Source organism: Gossypium arboreum, chromosome 12, assembly GCF_025698485.1.
Source record: "Gossypium arboreum isolate Shixiya-1 chromosome 12, ASM2569848v2, whole genome shotgun sequence".
Classification (NCBI taxonomy): domain Eukaryota; kingdom Viridiplantae; phylum Streptophyta; class Magnoliopsida; order Malvales; family Malvaceae; genus Gossypium; species Gossypium arboreum.
In genome coordinates this window covers 105,010,167-105,017,759 of record NC_069081.1, presented here as the reverse complement: position 1 = coordinate 105,017,759, position 7,593 = coordinate 105,010,167, and the positions used below count along the sequence as shown (strand labels likewise).

The 7,593-nt window shown below is 36.1% G+C and overlaps 1 non-coding gene across 1 annotated transcript; it reads right to left on the bottom strand.

The window, feature by feature from the left end:
* Positions 1-868: 868 nt before the first annotated feature.
* On the bottom strand, positions 869-975 carry LOC128285785 (small nucleolar RNA R71). The gene has a single exon (XR_008276334.1). It is a non-coding gene; the product is annotated as a small nucleolar RNA R71 (small nucleolar RNA).
* Positions 976-7,593: the final 6,618 nt, after the last annotated feature.

The following is a 7,593-nucleotide window of genomic DNA, read 5'->3' as shown; positions in this document are numbered from 1 at the left end:
TAGTACTTTTAGTTCCTTTGGGTTCAACAATCTGGTCTTGCTAAAATTATGCTACTGTTCGATAGGAACACTTGCCAACATTGCAATAATAGTTAGTTTAAGAATGAGTAATTATAAATATTTAAAACCTATCACGAAATCACGCGATCAAGTTTTTGGCGCCATTGCTGGGGAACTGAAATATTAGGAACGCTCAATTGTTATTACTTTAGCCATTTATTTTTCTTGCAATTTAATTTAACTTTTTTTATTTATTAACTTACTTTTTATTTCTCTTGGCAGGTTTTTATAGTTTATGACTAGAAGAAACCCGTCAGAACCATTACTTTTTGACGAAGAAATCGATCGTACAGTTTGTAGAAACGTAAGAGAAATAAGGCGCAACTTATGATACACGGAGAACGAGCAAGAAGACGATACTCAACCCCCAACCGAATAGATGACTGAAAACCAAGACAACCAGCTACATCCTGCAATTGCAGTTAATCAAAATCTTGCTCCACGCATTATGTATTATTATGCTAAACCTTCTTTAACGGGAACTGAATCTAGCATAGTTAGACCTGCTGTAGCTGTAAATACTTTTGAATTGAAACCTAACACTATTCAAATGATACAACAATTTATTCAGTTTGATGGTTTGCAAGATGATGATCCCAATGCTCATTTAGCCAACTTCTTAGAACTATGCGATGTATATAAAATTAATGGTGTTTCTAATGATGCCATACGTCTTCGGTTGTTTCCCTTTTCATTGAGGAACAAAGCTAAGCAGTGGTTGAACTCGTTACCACGAGGGTCAATTACTATTTGGGAACAAATAACTGAAAAATTTTTACTAAAATATTTTTCACCGACTAAAATGGCTAAATTACGTATTGATATCTCTTCTTTTGTGCAAATGGATTTAGAAACACTCTACGATGCATGTGAGAGATACAAGGACCTTCTAAGAAGGTGCCCTCACCATGGGTTACAGCTTTGGCTCCAAGTACAAACATTTCACAATGGTCTGAATCCTTTGACTCGGCAAATGGTTGATGCAGCGGCAGGCAGAACCATCAACAATAAAATACCAGAAGATGCTTATGAGTTTATAGAGGAGATGTTACTGAATAACTATCAGTGGTAAGTCATGAGGACAAAGCCAACTAAAACAGCTGGTGTTTATAACGTCGATTCGGTCACCATGCTCTCTAATCAGGTAGAACTCTTAAATAAAAAGATTGATGGTTTTCTTAATTCTTCACAGGTTCACCCAGTAATACAGTGCGAAGTAAGTAGGGGTGGAACAAACCATTCGGAATACCAACCTTATGGCCACAACATGGATAACGAGTAATTAAACTACATGGGTAATAATCCTCAACCTCAAAACAATCTATATAGTAACACTTATAATGCAAGTTGGAGGAACCACCCCAATTTTTCGTGGGGCGGTCAAGGAAATCAAAGACCTCAACATCTTCGGGCTACTAACAACCACCCTACCAACAGGAAAAGAAGCCAAACCTTGAAGAGATGCTCTCAAATTTCATATCAGTGTCAGAAACCCGTTTTCAGAACATCGAGACAGCACTTAAGAATCAACAAGCGTTGATCCAATGGCTCGAAACTCAGATAAGTTAACTATCCAAACTGATCTCGGAAAGATCACTAGGAAGTTTACTTAGTAACACCAAATCAAGAGAGCATGTCAAAGCAGTTACACTAAGGAGTAGGAAAGTGTTAACGTAATTTGAAAAGAAGTTAGCACAAGAAAACGTGGAAAGCGAAAGGAGGGAAGAAAAACCCAAAAATAGTGACAAACCAGTGCCAGAGGAATATAAACCACCAGTTCCATATCCAGCAAAATTGAAAAAAGATCGCATTGATGCACAATTCGATAAGTTTCTTGAACTTTTTAAGCAATTACATATCAACTTACCTTTTGGTGAAGCCATCTCGCAGATGCCTACCTACAAAAAAATTTTGAAGGAGCTTCTAACAAATAAAAGGAAGTTCGAGGACTTATCTACAGTAGAACTCAACGAGGAGTGCTCAGCCATACTCCAAAACAAGCTGCCAACCAAGCTGAAAGATCCAGGAAGTTTTACTATCCCTTGCTTAATTGGTAGTCTGAATGTTGAAAAAGCACTAGCTGATTTAGGCGCTAGCATAAACTTAATGCCATATAAGATGTTCAAACAACTTGGTCTTGGGGAACCTAACCCTAGTAGGATGAGTAATCAATTAGCCGATAAATATGTTAAATATCCTAGGGGTATTATAAAAGACGTACTCGTAAAAGTAGATAAATTTATATTCCTTGTTGATTTTGTTGTGCTTGACATGGATAAAGATGTGGAAGTACCCTTGATTTTAGGACGCCCATTTCTAGCCACTACTAGAGCTGTAATCGACGTGGGTGACGGTAAATTGGTACTTAGAGTAGGTGACGAGGAGATTATCTTTAAAATTTACGATGCTATGAGATTCTCTAGGGAACAGGATGATTCATGTTATTTTATTGACTCTATTGATCATATTACTCAAGACTCTTTTCAGGAAATTGTACAAGAGGAGACGATGGAACAGTATCCAGTGCAGGTTGTCCCCAAGAAAGGAGGCATGACGGTTGTGACCAACGAGAAGAATGAATTAATCCCAACAAGAACAGTCACAGGATGAAGAATTTACATAGACTACAGGAAACTAAATGATGCCACAAGAAAAGATCAATTCCTCTTGCCATTCATTGACCAAATGTTGGAAATATTATCCGGACACAAGTATTACTACTTTTTAGACGGACTCTCTGGTTACTTCCAAATCCCAATAGCTCCTAAAGATCAAGAAAAGACGACATTCACATGCCCATATGGTACGTTCGCTTATCGTAGAATGCCTTTTGGATTATGTAATGCTCCTGTCACTTTTCAACGTTGTATGATGGCCATATTCGATGAACTCGTGGAAGATATCATGGAAGTATTTATGGATGATTTTTCGGTATTCGGTAACTCTTTCCATCTATGCGTTAAAAATTTAAAACGAGTTTTAATAAAATGTGAGGAAACAAACCTTATACTTAACTGGAAGAAATGTCACTTCATAGTTCAAGAAGGTATTGTATTAGGGCATAAAATTTCTAGTAAAGGGATTGAGGTGGATAAATCTAAAATAGAAACAATTGAAAAATTACCACCTCCTAGTTCGGTTAAGGCTATTAGAAGCTTTTTAGGACATGCTGGTTTTTGTAGAAGATTTATAAAGGATTTTTCTAAAATAGCTAAGCCTTTGACTAAATTGCTAGAAAAAGATATACCTTTTAACTTCGATCAAGAATGTTTAGAAGCATTTAATACTTTAAAGGATAAATTATACTACTACGAAAAAAGAGTTGCTAGCTATGATTTTTGCATTTGATAAATTTTGATCATATCTCATATTGTCTAACATTATTGTTTACACTGACCATTCCACCCTTTGCTACATTTTAACTAAAACTGATGCAAAACCTCGACTCATTTGATGGATTCTCCTATTGTACGAATTCGACTTGGACATTCAGGATAAAAAAAGAGCTAAAAATCTCGCGGCTGATCATTTTTCCAGGCTCTAGAAATCCAATACCAGATAACTAGATGACGTTGAAATAAATGATTCGTTCCCTGAAGAACAATTTTTCGCTATATCTAACTCCGAGGTACCTTGGTTTGCAGACATCGCGAATTTTTTAGCTGCTAACATTATCCCAAAAGGGTTAACACACTAGCAAAAGAAGCGATTCTTTAATGATGTGAAAAACTACTTTTGGGACGACCCATTTCTGTTTCGCAGATGTGCAGATCATTAGAAAATGCATTACAGGATTAGAAACATCAAAAATATTGGAACATTGCCACTCAGGGCCAACCGGAGGACACTATAGTGCAACTAAGACCGCACACAAAATACTTGAATCAGGTTTTTATTGGCCTTCGTTATTCAAAGAAGCTATCAGGTATGTTACTTCATGTGACAAATGCCAACGGACAGGTAACATATCTAAACGTGATGAAATGCCTCAAAACTATATGCTTTCATGTGAAATATTTGACGTTTGGGGTATCGATTTCATGAGCCCATTCCCCAGTTCATTTGGGAATAAATACATCTTAGTAGCAGTTGACTACATCTCCAAATGGGTAGAAGCCCAAGCTCTACCTACTAATGATGCTAAAGTGGTAGTACGTTTCCTTAAAAAACTCTTCTCGAGATTCAGAACACCTAGAGCAATTATCAGTGACAGGGGCACTCATTTTTGTAATACCCAATTTGAAAACACCCTTAAGAAATACGGAGTTCATCATAGAATAGCCACCGCATACCATTTTCAAACTAATGGACAAGTTGAAGTAGCAAACCGAGAAATCAAACGGATCCTTAAAAAAACAGTAGAATCAAACAGAAAATACTGGGCAACGAAAGTAGACGATGCCTTATGGGCTTACAGAACTGCTTTTAAGACTCCCATCGGGACATCACCTTACAGACTTGTTTATGGAAAAAGTTTGTCATCTACCATTCGAACTAGAGTATAAAGCTTTTTGGGCTATTAAATTTTTAAACCTTGATCCCGAACTTGCAGGAAAAAATAGGTTGATGCAGCTGAACGAGCTTGATGAATGGCGAGCCAATGTATACGAAAATTTACGCCTATACAAGGAAGCAAAAAAGCGGCACCATGACGTTCTTTTAAAGCAACGAAAACAATTTGAAGTTGGAGATCTCGTCTTACTATACAACTCAAGACTCAAATTGTTCCCTTGGAAACTACAATCACGATGGTCAGGACCCTTCATAATTCAATATGTTCTTCCATATGGCACAATAGAGGTAAGTCACCCATCATACAGTACTTTCAAAGTAAATGGACACCGTCTCAAACTTTATAATTGTGAGAATTTTAAAGTCGATGGAAAGGGGCTACGCCTCCACAAACTGCCCTGAATAAACCAACAAGGCAACAGTGGAGCTTAGACTATAAACAAGTGTTTCTCGAGAGGCAACCCGAATACTAACGGTTTTAAATTATTTACATTTCAAGTTTTAAACATTTAGGTCACTAATAGAGTACTTAAAGCACAGGTTCCCAACTCCACACGGCCTAGCACACGGCCGTACTTAAGGCCGTTTAAAAAACACGAATAGAAACACGATCGTGCGATATGGCCGTGCAGAAACAGGGTAGAAGATTTCCCCAAACATAGGCTGAGATAAAACACCATGGCCGTGCGACATGGCCATGGTCAAATCTGCCAAATAAACACGGACGTTAGACATGCCCGTGTCTGGCACCCGTGGATAACACTGTCAGAATGGCACGGGTGTGCGAAAACCTACACGGCTGTGGGAGGAGCGAACCACACCAGACATGACCGTGCGACACGATCTTGTAGCCACACGGGCGTGCGAGAAGACCGTGTGACGACATCACAATTCGCGACGAACACGGACGGGACACGAACCACACAGGCGTGTGCACCGGCCATGCCACTTGAAAAATTAGAATAATTATCTTATTTTATTTTTCTTTCATTAAAATTTTAAGATTCAATTGTTTTTAAGATTCATTTGTTTTCCTTTTAAAAACGACTTACCTTCAGAGTCAAGCTTGCCATCCAGAGTTATCTCCAATACTCGATCCCGTCAATCCAAGAATATCATCCATTCTTAATACAAGAAGTTTCACCTCTCTCCCTATCTTATTTTTATACTCTAATAACTATCTTTTTACATTGAGGGCAATGTACATCTTAAGTGTGGGGGGGTATTTATTTCATTATCAAAAAAATCCCTAAATGATTACCTTGTTCTCTTGAAAAGCTCTCATATCATATTTGGGATAAATTTTAATTGATTTCTGATTTTGAGTGATATATCTTGAATTAAAACATAGAGATTTATGAATTGATTGTTTAAACTTTAAGACATTAGATAATCAAGCATGATGAGTTGATTTTTAAGAATTTAAAATTATAGGTTGTTTCCCCAAGTCTAGGTATTACTTTGAATTGGAATTCACGAGTCTAAACATCAAAAAGCCATAATTTTTGTGAGATTTTTGAGCCTTTTGAACATCTATTAATTCTTTCATGCTCACTTTTATTATTACTTTGAGTGCGTCAGTATTGAACTGTTATTCTAGAACTTGCTTGATTATGCATGTCGAGACCACACCATTTGATTTGATATATCAAAATGATTAAGGCACTTAGGATTAACCCACTCATGCCATTGAAAGCCTACCTCCACGATTAACAATTAGTAAACCCATTTGAGCCTAACAAGCCATTCCTTGTATTAACCTCAATATTAACACTTAACCCATTATTGTTGAAATCCCCTAAATTAACTTGATTTCTATTTTTGTCGAGATTTGAGTTGAAGAAATTGCTTAGCTATGTCTTGTTTGTAATCAGTTAGTCTATGATTATTTAACTTGTTCTTAAAAAAAAAACTATGTATACATACTGCAATTTCATAATCTGAAAGAAGCTCTGTTGTACGCAAGTGAAAATTAACTCTTTTTCTAGTTAGGCAATTTTTCAATTTAATCTTGATTCTAATCTCGATTCTAACCTTTTTTTCGAAGCTCTGTTGTACGAAAGTGAAAATTAACTTTTTTTCCAGTTAGGCAATTTTTCAATTCAATCCCGATTCTAATCTCGATTCAAACCCTTTCTTTCAACTTGTGACCATGCCCCCTAACCAAACCTCATTACAACCCTCTAAAGACCTTTTGATTGATATATCATCTTAAATTATTGTAGTGGAGATTTGATTTTCATGCAAGCCTTTGGTAATTGTAGCGACGTAAAAATTTTGGTTTCGGGTCGCTAATTGTGGCGATTAAAAACTTGGAATTTGAAATTTGATTTTAGATTAAACCGGGAGTCGCCACCGATCTTTTTACTAGGTGTGATCGGACACCTATTAAATTTTTTTTAAAAAACGAGAAAAAGGCCAAGTTAAGGTCTACGTTAAAAAGCCAGAGAAAAATTAGGGTTCGAATCGATACGCGCGCAAGGAAGGTATTAGCACCTCGCGACGCCCAAAAATGGTATCTCATAAACAAGTGTTGTCTTGATTTTCAAAATATGAGTTCAAAGTAATATTCAATTGTGATCCAATTCAAAAGACGAAAACTTTCAATTTTTTATTTTGAGAAGGATATACCGTGTTAACACGGGCCTAAAAATTCCATCCAACATAGCGATGAAACTCATGACCTAATGTCACATCGATATATTGCCTCGCTTATTTAAAAACAAGAATAAGATTTTCGAAATAATGCTAAGCAAATTGATGCGAAATAAAGATAATTAAAGGATCTAGAAATATATTGAGGCGAATAACGAGTGTGACAATAATATAAGAAAACAACAATAATACATGCAAGATTAAATGTAATAATAGTATAAGATACGAGAAAACAATAAATATACGTATATATAAAAATGATATTAAAAGTATGTACGTAACGACGTGAGAAATATACATATATACATAATATATTTAATATGAACATATACAATATACATATATAATAATATACATGAAATAGTA